Below are 13,182 nucleotides of genomic sequence, written 5' to 3' on the forward strand. Positions count from 1 at the left end.
AGTCGGCTGCTCTCAGAATGGCTGCGAGGGAGCTAACGATACGGCACCGAGATGTGGGGGAGCTGAGAGTTCCCAAGGGATTTGACAGCTGGAAAGCGAGACTTAAACAGAGAATAAGTCCTGATCCAGTTTCTTTTCTGTGGGGGGGAAGGGGGGCTTCTGTAAAAAGCAAAGATGAACATAAGAGAGAGAGAGACGGGCATTCACAAGGGAGAAGACCGCGTGAGGGTGCCTAGGGCGTTCGGAAAAGCGAACAAGATCCACGCCGGTGTGCGATTGTCTCACGGTCCTGTGTGCCAGTCTGAGCCGTCCTGCCCAGACCTCGACCCAGATTCTGCCTGGTTGCCCATCATGCCTCAGTTTCTCCTTCTATAAATAGGAACGAAAGTAGTACTTCCTTCAGGTCCAAACACTAAGAAAACATGAAGGCTCTCTGGAGGAAAGGACTTTGTAATGACGGACCAGGGAATTAACAGGAGATTCAGCATTGACTCCAAGCTCGGGCTCAGGCAAAGTCCCTGTTAAAAAGTAGAAGACGAAGACGGTTCAGTGGTAAAAGGCACTGTCTGCTCTTCCAAAGGACCTGGGTTCAATTCCCAGCACCCACGTGGCAGCTCACAACTGTCTGTAACTCCAGTTCCAAGCATCTGACACCCTCACACCAATGCACATAAAGTAGAATTAAATACATTATTTAAAAAAAATTCAAAAACGAACCTGGACGTGGTGGTACACACCTTTGATCCCAGCACCTGGGAGACAGAGGCAGACAGGCCTCTGAGTTCAAGACCAGCCTGGTCTACAGAGTTCCAAGACAGCCAGAGGTACACAGAGAACCCCTGAAGCCCTGTGGGGGCAGGGGTGACCAGGAAGAGCACATATGCAAAAGAAAGAAGCACTGAGCCCACGAACCAGCAGCTGTGGCTGTCTGCTCAAAGTTGAATGACGTCAAGCCAGTGGACAATCTAGCGTGACACCCCTAACTGAGAAGCTATTAACAATAGATGGCTTCTGGGGAGGGAGAGTCGGTTTTCCGGAATTCTGTGGTAGGTTGGCCCTGCTCCAGTGGATGGCACCACATCCAGAGTACATGAGCAATGCAACTCCAAGTCAACAGTTTAGTAAAAGTAAAATGGACCGGAGATTAGGGGACAGGAGTGAGGGGGCTAGAGTAGAGTGTAAATATAATCAAAATAATTGTATGAAATTTTCAAAGAAAAAAATTTTTAAGGCGAGAAAACAGGCTGGATACGGTGGCTTAAACAGTCACAGAGTTGAAGAAGGAGACGGGCTAGTTACAAGTTCAAGGCCATCTTAGTCTGCAGAGCAAATTTTAGGTCAGCCATGGCTACGTAGTGAGACACTGTCTCAAAGAGACAGGAAGAGGAGGAGGAGGAGCAGGAGAATGAAGAAAAACAAAACAAAACAAAACAAACAAACAAAAAAAAACCAGAAAACAGAAGACGGTGCCCTGTGAGAGATTTGGCCTTGAGTTTGTTGAATTTAGGAGCTGCTAGCAATGAAAGTGGGGAATGCTGGGTACATGGAGGAAGTGCTATTAGCCAGGACAGGAAATCAGGAACTACCAATTTCTCCAGAAGAAGTGCAGGAAGATGGGGAGCAGGCTGGAGCTAGCTAGTCAGAGAACCATAGAGCTGCTGTGGGGCAGAGAAAATGGCAAGAGAGGCTCAGTTTCCAGACTATCTACTTCCCTTCCGGAAGCCCTAGACATGTAGGAGAGCTGGCTTTAAAGCGGCCCTTTGGCTGTCCCGGAACTCACTGTGTAGACCAGGCTGACCTCAAACTCAGAGGCCTGCCTCCTCTGCTAGGATTAAAGGCATACGCCACCAGGCCCTGCCTAAGCCATTCTTTTTCATTGTTACTATTGCTTTGTTTCTTTGAAACATTGTATTGCAATTGTGGCCAGCAAAACCCTGTAGCATCTCATTTCTGGATAGAGATCTGAAAAATGCAGCTGTTAAATCAGGCATAGCGGCTCACACCTTTAATCCCAGCATTTAGGAGGCAGTAGAAGTAGGTGGATCTCTGTGCGTTCGAGGCTAGCCTGGGCAAATTCCAGGACACCTAGGCTGTTACACAGAGAAACCCTGTCTCAAAACAAAATAATAATAATAATAATAATAATAATAATAATAATAATAATAATAATAATAATAAAACTGCAGGTGGCAGGTTCTCAGGAGACAATCAGGACACCCACGCCCACCCCAGCTGCATGTGTCAAGTTCAGGGAAAAGAAAATCAAGAGTGGCTAGAGAGGTGAAGAAATAAAAGCACTAAATTCTTTGCAATTAAGCAGCAAGACACCTCACAACCACCCCCAACACACACACACACACACACACACACACACACACACACACACACCAGGCCCACCTGTGAGCGTCTACAAGGACAGGGAGAGGCATAAGTTAAGAATTTGCCCCAAATAATCAGGCTAAGGGTTTCCAAGGAACTTTTTCCTTGTGTTTTGTTTGTGTGGGTGGGTGGGTGGATGGGTAGTAGGTTTTGTTGTTGTTTTTCTAAGCAGACTACACTTAAACTTGCAGCCCTCTTGCCTCAACCTCCCCAACTGTAAAGCCATGAGCCTTTGTGCCGGACAAACCTCCTCTTTACTACAATTTGTTCAAGTCTGATTTGATTGAAGGGTAAAAAGACTAAGTATATGGGATGATCTGAGCCATATATGGGATGGTCTGAGCCTTCTGGCTTCCTTGGCTAATCACACCCAGGAAGGACAAGCTGCACTCCAACTTCAAACAAAAGTAATCTCTCCCCCCCTCTCCCTCCCCTTCTCCCTCCCTCTCCCTCTCTGTCCCTCTCCCACCTCCTTCTTCCCCCTCCCTCTCCCCCCCCTCTTCCTTTCCCCCTCCCCTCCCTTTCCCTCTCTCTCGGCCCCACATAACTGAAGCTGGCCTCAAAATCATGATATAGCCAAGGATGACCTTGTATTATAGGCGCGGGCTATCGTACACTAACTACTGAGCTACATTCTCTGCTCCAAATGAAAGCCCAGAAAAGACCACACTGTCTCCCCCATCCCCCCTCAGCCCCTGGATAGGATCCAAGTACACCAGAGTCCTGGCTAGCCAAAAGCACCTGAGAGCCACTTTTGGAGACAGACAGCAGAAAGGCTCTGATTTTCCTGTTAAATCCCCATTTGGCCTCCAAAATGTTAAAAATAAACTTTCACCTGCATCTGATTTCCTTTTGCTATCGAAGCCATTGTTGTTGAACAAAGAGGAAGCAGGGCCTCTTTGGGGCAGCTCATAGAGGTCACCTCTGAACCCAAATTGGAGGGACACAGATGATAACAGAGAACCAGCAGGAATGTCATTAGAAATCAAAAGCTCCTCAGAACTTCCAGGCTCCTGAGCATGGACCCGGGCCCTGCAGCTTGGGCCAGCTCTGGCAGCCCTGCATGGCTCTCAGATTTCCTCCTACGCAGTTCGCTATAGAGTGGGATCCTTGGGTTCTTTCCTCTGTCTGGTTTACAACTGAGACCCCCAATTTACGGAGGGCTAATTAGGAAAATAGGAAGGGGTGAATAGGAAATAGGAAGAGAAATCACAGCCTAGGCACTGAGGAACTGATCCTTTTGGAAGCAGTACATTGCTATGGACAGGATTTGGGCTAGAGAGTTGGACAATCAGGTTCACTCAAGATAGTTACCTTTAGCTGTGTGACCTTATGCAAATTACCTGACCTCTCTCATCCCTTTTTCCTGTCTGTAAAACAGGCACAAACTGCCTGTTAACAACGAGAACATGGTAATAAATAAAGCCCAATGCAAATTGCTTTTGGTTCTATGGAAATTTCTGGTTCAAATAAAGTTCAAGGTAGATATTTCTAATCTGAAGGATTTTTTTATTTTAATGTTTACTATTTTCTTTTTTCTTTTTTTTTTTTTTTTTGGTTCTTTTTTTTTGGAGCTAGGGACCGAACCCAGGGCCTTGCGCTTCCTAGGTAAGCGCTCTACCATTGAGCTAAATCCCCAGCCCCAATGTTTACTATTTTCAATTGTGCGCGTGTGCACGAACACCTCACTCAGCACCTCCTCCTGGGGAGGTCGGAAGCATCAGATGTCCTGGGCTCTGGAGTCACGGGTGGACGTAAGCTGCCCAGTGCAGGTGCTGGGAATCAACTGGGTCTCTCCGGAAGAACAGCACATACTCTTAACTGAGGAACCATCACGTTAGCCCCTTAAAAAGAGGCATCTATCTATCTATCTATCTATCTATCTATCTATCTATCTATCTATCTTAGGCTGTTCTTCAAGAGAGTATTTCCGTAGCTGGGGCCATCATTCCCTAGTATAGTTTTCTGTGAGCATCAGTGCAGGGCAAAGATGATGTAGCATTAAATAGGGCTAAGAGCTGTGCAAAGCCTAGAAGCATCCGGGATCACTTCTGGGTTTTTTTATTTTGTTTTTGTTTTTGTTTGTTTGTTTTTGAGACATGGTTTCTCTGTGCGGCCCTGGCTGTCTGGAAGTTGCTATGTAGCCCAGGCTGGCTTCCAACTCAGAGACCCGCCCGCCTCTGCTCCCCGGGTGCCGGAACGAAAGGCATGCACTGCCGTGGCCCAGCTCCTGCATCACTTCTGACCTAACTGGCGCTTGAATCGCATCTGTGAGTCAGCTTCCCAGCTACAGCTCGCTGCGAAACATACTAGGAAATGAGGCCCAGCTGCGTCCCAAGAAGAGCGGGCACCAGCTCCTGCGTCTTTGCCACGCACTTTAATGAAGGAGAAGAGGTTGACCTAACTGCAGACAACAGATGTGTAGCTGTCGGGTGGTTCCTTCCGTCCCTCCAGGGCCAAGCGCTTGTCCTTTGTAGTGACACAGACAGGAGCTGCAGCTGCCCTGCCCCAGCAGTCCCACAGTCACAGGCCCATCTGCCGTCCCGCCCTGACTCCTCCCCACATGAAACCTACAGTGCCAGGTCATGAAGTCCCTACTCTGCCACCAAATCACCCTGCTCAAGGAGGTAAGCCCTAGTGTCAGGAAGCCACCATCTTAGGACTTGTCAGTGTTAGTGCGCTGTTCACACGCAGGCACCCTGGCATCATCCCCTCCCTCCCTCCCTCCCATCCCGCATCCCTCAGATTGTGCGACTCTCAGGACCACGTATGTATACTTTGAGCACCTACTGAGGGACTCGCCGGGTTCCTGCGCAGGGCTGCCACACTCGACCTTGCCTAGCCCACTGGTCCCACATTGGACCCCATGGTTTGGCCTGGACCCGGGAGTGTACCATGTCTCTGCCTCGTATTTCTTTACGCACAGAAGAATTGTTTGGTTTGTTGAGGTTTTTGTGCTTGGTTTGGTTTTTTTCAAGCAGAGTCATGCTAGGCTGGCCTCCAACTCTTAAACTTTTTTTTGCCTCAGCCTTCTGAACGCTGACATAGGTGGCTGACAAGACTGGCTTTGTTTTTGTTTGTTTGTTTGTTTGTTTGTTCATTTTTGCTCTTTTTCTTGTTCTCACTGTGTTTCCCGTCTGTCCTTGCTCTCCTGGGCTGAAGCAGCCCTCCCACTTAGCCTCCTCTGTAGCTAAAACTCCAGGCTCTGCCGCAGCTCTGACTCCCATATAAGACAGCGTGGCCTCCATTCCTTTCCTTGTTCCCCTGCATGTTTATGTGGGAGAAAGGGCTATCACCAGCTTGGGAAGAGTTGGTCCTTATACACCACAGCAGGTTCGTATCCACAGAGTTGCTAAGATGTGCCCAAACCCCCAGCTTCTGAACCCCACATACGACGACCCATCTTTTCTAACTTGACAAGACAGAGAGTCCCCAATAGCTCTGTGACTTGGACAAGCCACCAAAAGTCTCTGAAGTGTCTTTATCTGTAAAATGAAAATACCTTGACTAGAGGACTCCGATAGGGACTTAGGGGCTAGAGAGATGGCTCAGTGGTGAAGGACACTAGCTGCTCCTCCATAGGACCTAGGTTCAATTCCTTGCACCCACCTAGTCACCCACACCATCTTTAAATCCAGTTTCAGGGGATCTGACGCCCTCTTCTGGCCTCCCTAGACACTGCATGAGTATGGCGCACAGACACACAGCAAACCAAACACCCACTCACATATTAAAAAAAAAATCAACCTCATGTTATTAACTGGATGTGGTAGTTCACACCTATTAATTCCAGCACTCTCAAGGTTGAGGCAGGAGGATTGCCATGAGTTTGGAGCCAACCTGGGATAGAGTTCCAAGGCCAATAATAAAGGCTCATGCCTCTCTGCTTACTCCCTCAAGGAGCCTCAAACTGAGCATGTTGCTAGAGCAAGCACAGTTGAGGGGCTACTCAGCTGAGTTCTTTCTCAAACTGGTTCTGTGCAGACTCCATGAAACTCAGACTTGCAAGGCTTCCTGGGGTGGGAAAGGATGACAGATGATGAATAGCAGCTGTAGCACCACAGCCAATAGAGCAAAGAGCCTGGCTCTCGGGAACTCTGTGCTCTGAGGACATGATGCCCTTTATCAACCCCGAAGGCTTGAGCTCCTGACGCCTCCTGTGTGGGCTGTGCTGGACTGAGGCCTTGCACTAAGCTGGTTCCTTCTCTACTACCCCAAGTTCCACACCCACTCCAGACAGACAGACAGACAGACACAACACACCTAGTTTAGCATCAGACCCAGAGAAGGTTCCAGGCCGTTGTCTGTAAACTGATTATAGGGGTGACTGAGAGCACAGAAGCAGAAGACTCGAAGGAGTTATGCCCCATCTAACTCCTTAGACTCTGTCCCCCAGTAAAAGCCCTAGTGGGGAAAAATCTACCTGGACTGATGTTTGTCTCAGCTAGACCTGCCCTGCCATCTAGTGGCAAGGGAAGGACTAGACACAGGAGTTAAAGCAATGGGGAGGGGGGGTCACAGGGCACAGGTCAGGGCACATCAGAACTCAGGGTGGCGTGGACTTATGAAGGAGCCCGGGAAAGATTAGTTCTGTTTCTCCATCACTTCCTTCTACAAGTACCACATAAAGGGTTTTTCATCCTCACTGTGTTTTGGTCCTCCCTGCAGTCCTTGTGAGGAGGGAGAACAGGAAACTCAGAGGTCAGAGCACTTGACCAAGGTCACTTGACTTGGCAATTGAATCTAGGATTATCTGACTTTATCGCTGGGGATTCTGGGAAGGATTCTAGTGTCTTCAGTGATGTTCTTTCTTAGCAGAGATTAGTGACTCACACATGTAATCCCAGCAGTAGGGAAATAGACATAAGAACTGCCTCACGTTCAAGGTCAGACTACGGAGCAAGTTCTAGGACAACCGCGGGTATGAAGCAAAACCGTCTTCCTTCTCTCCTGCCTCCACCCATGGCCAAACATGATAGGATATCTCTTCACGCTTATTGTGTGGCATGACACCATTTCCACCTGTGTAGTCTCTGGGGTCCCCGGGCCTGTGCATCTCCTGTAATGGTCTCCAGAGCTTAGCACAACTGACTCCACGATAGAAGTACTGTTAAGGCCACAAATCCCTAAACGTACTAACTAACCTGGACTTTTGTCTTCTGTGGTTCCGCATCTGGCTAGCTTTTTTGACGAGTTAACGATTGAAGTATGTCAACCAGAACATGGTTTTTGTGCTTAAAAGCTCACCCTGAGAAAGGCTTGGTGCCACACTGGGATTCTGAACTCCCAGGGTAGTCACTGGTGGGCTAATAAAGGCTTTCTATTGGCTGACACCCATGTCTGATCAGTCTTCTCTGGTGAATACCTCACAGCACCCACAAAAGAAGCCTTTGTCTCTTTGGCCTGGAGAGTGGAGGGGGGGGGAGGAGGAAGAGGAAGAGGAGGAGGAAGAGGAAAGGGAGATGAGGAGGAGGAAAGGGGGGAGGAGAAGGAGAGGAAGAAGAGAAGGAGGAGAAAGAGGAGGAAGAGGGTCAAATTCCTTGGCCCCTGAGACTAAATCTTCAAATGGAGATTTCCTTCTTTCATTTTTTTTTTATCTTTTTTTTTTCTGGAGACAGTGTCTCACTCTGTGGTTCTGTGGCTTGTGGCCTTGAACATACTACATAGACCAGGCTAGCCTGTGGCCTTGAACACACTATATAGACCAGGCTAGCCTGGAACTCACAGAGTGCAACCCTGAGTGCTGAGATTAAAGGAATTGTCACAGCTGACCATCTTCAAATGTCTGACATTAGTGTGGGAAACTCTTTTTCCCTTCCTGCTGTATGAGATGGAGTGCCTAAAGTGGGTGTCTCAGCCCCTCTCTCAAGCTTGGTTGAACATTCTAAAAGTACTTTTGCTTCTCTAAGGCAGCGGGAAATGACCAATGGCTGTCCCTGCCTTGTCCCAGACAGGAAGAAGCCACTCAACAGCAGCCATCTTCCTGCCTGGCCCACCCAGATGAGGAATGAATCACCTCACCGATTCTTAGTTTAGTTTTTGTTTCTTTTTCCCTTTTGGGCAATGCATCTAGGCCCAGTTCCTGTGTGGAATCCTTAAAGAGGCACCAAAAGGACAACAGGCCCCAGTGTGATTTCCCAAGAGCTGAAATCTGTGTGCAGAATGCCTGTTCGCCACCTTGAAGGCCTTTTAGAATCGGATCCCAGGCCACATCTCCTCCTACTCGGCACTGCAGCCCCTGTTCTTGCTCAGCCGCTCCCTGAAGGATGTGTCACATGCCTCAGCAAAGTTGGGGTTCCCTGCCTCTGCAGCAGTACACCACCCCTCGCCCTTAAAGTTTTACTTGTAGTTCTTTTTTTTACCAACCCCACCATCCAAACCCTTGCTTCTCTTTATTTTTTTGTGACCTTTGGAGACAGAGTCTCGTGTATCCTAGGCCCCCTCGAACTTGCAGTGTAGCCAATGACTTTGACTTTCCGATCTCCCTGCCTCTGTCTCCTGGGGCGCATCGCTGTCTCGGTTAGGGTTCTACTGTGCTCCGCGTCTGGGGTGAGTAGAGGTGGGTGATGCATCTCCCTAGAAAAAGTTTTTGTCACACAACACCCGCCATTCCAGCACTTGGGAGATGGAGGCACGGGAAATTCCAGATCAGTCTGGCCTAGGCGAGATCCCGTCTCACAGGAACAAAACAAATAAAGGCCATTCACAGCCAGAAGAACAGCGAATTCGACAGTTAAGTATGGGAGGGAAGCGCTAGTCCACGTGAGATGCACGCGGGCTGTGAACACTTTTCCTCATCTCTCCCTGTCCTCAGCCTCACCCCCAGGTCCCCGTCCCGAGGCTTAGAAGAGGCTCCCAGTTTTACTTGGAGCCAAATGGTGGCTTCTCCAGCTTGGCCTGGCATAAACGTAGCCAAAACCTGAGAAAGCCCCAGAGCATCATGGGGAAACGCACTTGAGAAACGCACAGGAAGGAGGGAGAAGTCCGCAAACACACCCCAGAATTTAAACGCAGGGCGGCTGATAATCGAGTGATGTATATAATGATGTTCCAATGAATGAATGCTCCACCTTGAGGCAAAACTCAACTGTGTCGGTTCTTAATGTTTTGGTACGGTGCTTGGCCTTTCGGGGCAGGCCTCAGGCTGTAGCCTGGTCCTAACTAGAGCTTAGCATGTCGTCCAGATTGGTCTTACACTCTAGAGAGTCTGTCTGCTTCAACCTCTGAGTGCCGGGATTGCAGGTGTGTGCCCCTCTGCTTGCTGCATTTCAAGACTAAGGTGTACGCCTGTCCGCTGAATACAACATTCTTCAGAGTTTTATGTGAAGATTTTTTTTAACTTCATAAAAAAATAAGTTCCATTTAGCTCAGTTTTGAAGGCTAAAAGACCGGTGCATAATATGGGTCTTCTGGAGAGTCAAACTGTGTACGGTTACATTGTCCTCAAGTTGTTTTTGAAACGTGTGCCCTTAGTTGGCCGATGGTGGCACATGCCTTTAATCCCAACACTCAGGCAGAGGCAAGCAGATCCCTGTGAGTTCTAGGCCAGCCTGGTCTACAGAGTGAATTCCAGGCCAGCTGACACTACACAGAGGAACCCTGCCTTGAAAAAAACAAACCAAACCAAGCAAAAGAAAAACTTGTGCTCTTTAGTACCTATGCCTACCCCAAGGAATATATTCTCGAGAGACATTTGTTTGAATGTATTAGTCTGTGTATGTCTTATGCATACAAGGGTGCTCATTTTAAACACAATACCCAAGGTTGCAAAACTTGTAAATGCTCTCCGTCCACACTGCCACTGGTAAAACAAGAGGGAGGGATTGTCCATGGGTGCCACGAAGGCTTTTCTGCCTCAGGTGTGCACAGCTCAGAGCTAAGGTGCCCAACAAAATCAGTGGCCACCAAAGCCACACGAAACCAGGGTTTTCCACGACCTGTCCCTCAAACCTGAAGAATAAACATGACAGAAAATAGAAGGGCAGATGTAGAGTTTTATTCTAGGATTCTAGGGAGAGAGAGACGAGAAGAGAGAAGAGAGAAGAGAGAGAGGAGAGAGAGAGAGAGAGAGAGAGAGAGAGAGAGAGAGAGAGAGAGAGAGAGAAAGAGAGAGAGATCCTGAGCTGGAGTGAATGGAGTGAAGCAGGAGTGAGATGGCCATTGAGTTGCTAGTCTGGGGCTTTCTACAGGACAGAAACTGGGCAAGCATTGAGACATGGCTGGTCAGTCCAGCTGACCTTCTTGCAAGGTGTCCAGGTGCCTCAGTCTTGGTCAAATCTTCACCTACAGTTTCTGAGTGCTCATTTAGTGAATCAAAGGCAGGAAAAAGAAGGGCAAGGCAATGAAGAGCCAGGCCTCCGTCCTGGCATTCTTGACCTCTGACTAAAACGAAACCAAGGACATGTTGGGCTTCTCATCAGAAGTAAGAATTAGGGGCTGAGAAATGGATCAGCAGGCGAAGGTGATTCACAACTCTGCCGGTCTGAGTTTGGTTCCTGGACCTACACAAAGGACCAGCTCCACAGAGTTGCCCTTTGACCTCCACATGTTCTGTGACACGTATGCCCATGACCACACTAATAATAACTAACAAAATAATCAGAGCCACTGGCTTTCAGGGTCCCTGACCTAAGTATCCCTAGCTAGTATCCACTTCCCGTTCTCATCACTCACGTAAAACTCTACCCAGTATCTTCAACCATCTTCTCATATTATGATGGCTTGGAAATTTTTATTATGGCATAAACATAAACAACTCAAAATTTGCCATTTCAACTGCACAATTCATTGGCAACAGCTTCATTCTCAGTACTATGTACCAGTGGCCCCTGTTGTCCACAGCTTTTTTCAACTCTAATAGAAACTCTGTAACCGTTAAGCAATGACTCATTTCCTCCCTGCCCCATCTTTTTTTTTTTTTTTTTTCTTTTTTTGGAGCTGGGGACCGAACCCAGGGCCTTGCGCTTCTTAGGCAAGCGCTCTACCACTGAGCTAAATCCCCAACCCCCTCCCTGCCCCATCTTGTGTCTACCTTTTCCACCTCAGGAAAGTTATCCACCTCAGGAAAGTTCTTATAACTGGAATCATGCAATATTTATCCTGTTGTGTCTAGCATATTTCAATTAGCTCAGCGTTTTCCAAGCTCAGCATGTTGGAGCATAGATTGCTACTTCATTCCTTTCTAGGGGTAAATAATTTTCATGGTGTGTAAAACATTTTGGGCAGTGAAAATTTCGGATTATTAAAAAAACGCAATTATGTGACATGACTATGTTTTTTGTTTTAATCCCAGGTGTGGGACATGGGGCTGCTTCAGGTTGTCCACAGCCGCTAACTAGATCATCTCCTGCCCTACAAGGAGTGTGGGTTTTGCCAGCTGCAGATAGTTTGTTTCCAATTGTGGAGACATTTGAGAGGGTATATGCTTGAGAGCCCTGAGAGGGCCTGAGGCGGCTCTTGCCCCCTCTGCTGCTGCTTTTGCTATTCCTGGATTGCTGGTTGGAGATATCCTGGTAATGGAGCTTGGATTCCCCCCCGACTCCCCCCCAAGAAACCCAACACCCCTAGTTAGCAGGAAGGAGTCTACAGCAGCCTGTGTCCCCTCCCCGCTCTAACCTTCTTTCTCTCCTACCTAGCGTGGGTGGAATAAGGGTTGGAAGGGTGGTACCCAATACAACCCAATAAATATCCCCCAAACAGGACACCAACAATTTTGTTTCTCCATTCATCTTTTGACGGTCACTTAGGTTAGTTTTAATTTGCTAAGTGTTTTGAGATGCGCTTGAGAAAACAGAGCCGCTAGGGAAATTTATGAAGGAGATCCCTCAATGCAGAAGCAAGCTGAGTGACTCCCACTTATATTAAGGGAGATGCTCCAAGTTCCTCACACCAGCCTTTTGAGACAGCTTGGATGTTGGGAGAGAAAAAACTAGAGAAGGCAGTATACTCAGGGACTTCTCAATTCACCAAACTGCCACCATTAATCACTAGCTGGCAAGTTTTAAGAAAATCAGGTTTCTGTGTCAAATCTCCAGTGTCTCCCCCTGGAGGGAGGTGTAGAGAGCGCTCAGATGGCCCCATAATTGCCCCCAGCCTAGCTGCTCTGTCTGTAGAGGGAATGTGTTGCAAGAACAGCCTGGTCTGCAGCCTCGATGGCCAAGGCTCTTCCCATGACTTTAAAGGGTCCTTGGTTACCTGAGATAAACTGGCTGAAGCTTTTGATTTGGGGGTTTAGATGGTGGGTAAATGTAGCTGCTTGTATTGTGAATGCTAATCATGTTCCCCAAAACACTGTAGGAGCTTCTGCATGTAGCTTCTGAGACCCTGCCCCCAGTTGGTTCTGATTGGTAAACAAAGATGCCAACAGCCAATAGCTGGGCAGGGCAAACAGAGGCAGGATTTCCGGATTCCTGGGTTTGGAACCAGGAGGAGAGAGAGAAGATCTGCCAGGCTGGGAAGACCCTATGCCAGAGAAAAGTGCAGGACGGAGAGGCATGGCCGCCATGTGAAGGAGCCGGGAGAGCACGGCCCAGAGAGCTGCTCAACTGTGTCTAGGGCAGCCAAGATAGAACATAGAATTAGTAATAGTTGGGATTATCGGCGGGAGGTAGAGGTTAACAGCATGGAACACAGGCAGTGGCCCAGCTCTTGTGCTGATTAAAGCATATTAAAATATGAAGGCCATGTGCGTTTCTTTTATTCGGGAACGTAAACCGTGGGGTGGGTAGCAACCCCCCCCCGCATGAATTATTAATAATTATTTGAACAGGTAAGTTTAATATCACAATTGGTTCGAAGGAAATA

Source organism: Rattus norvegicus, chromosome 11, assembly GCF_021556685.1.
Source record: "Rattus norvegicus strain SHRSP/BbbUtx chromosome 11, alternate assembly SHRSP_T2T, whole genome shotgun sequence".
Classification (NCBI taxonomy): domain Eukaryota; kingdom Metazoa; phylum Chordata; class Mammalia; order Rodentia; family Muridae; genus Rattus; species Rattus norvegicus.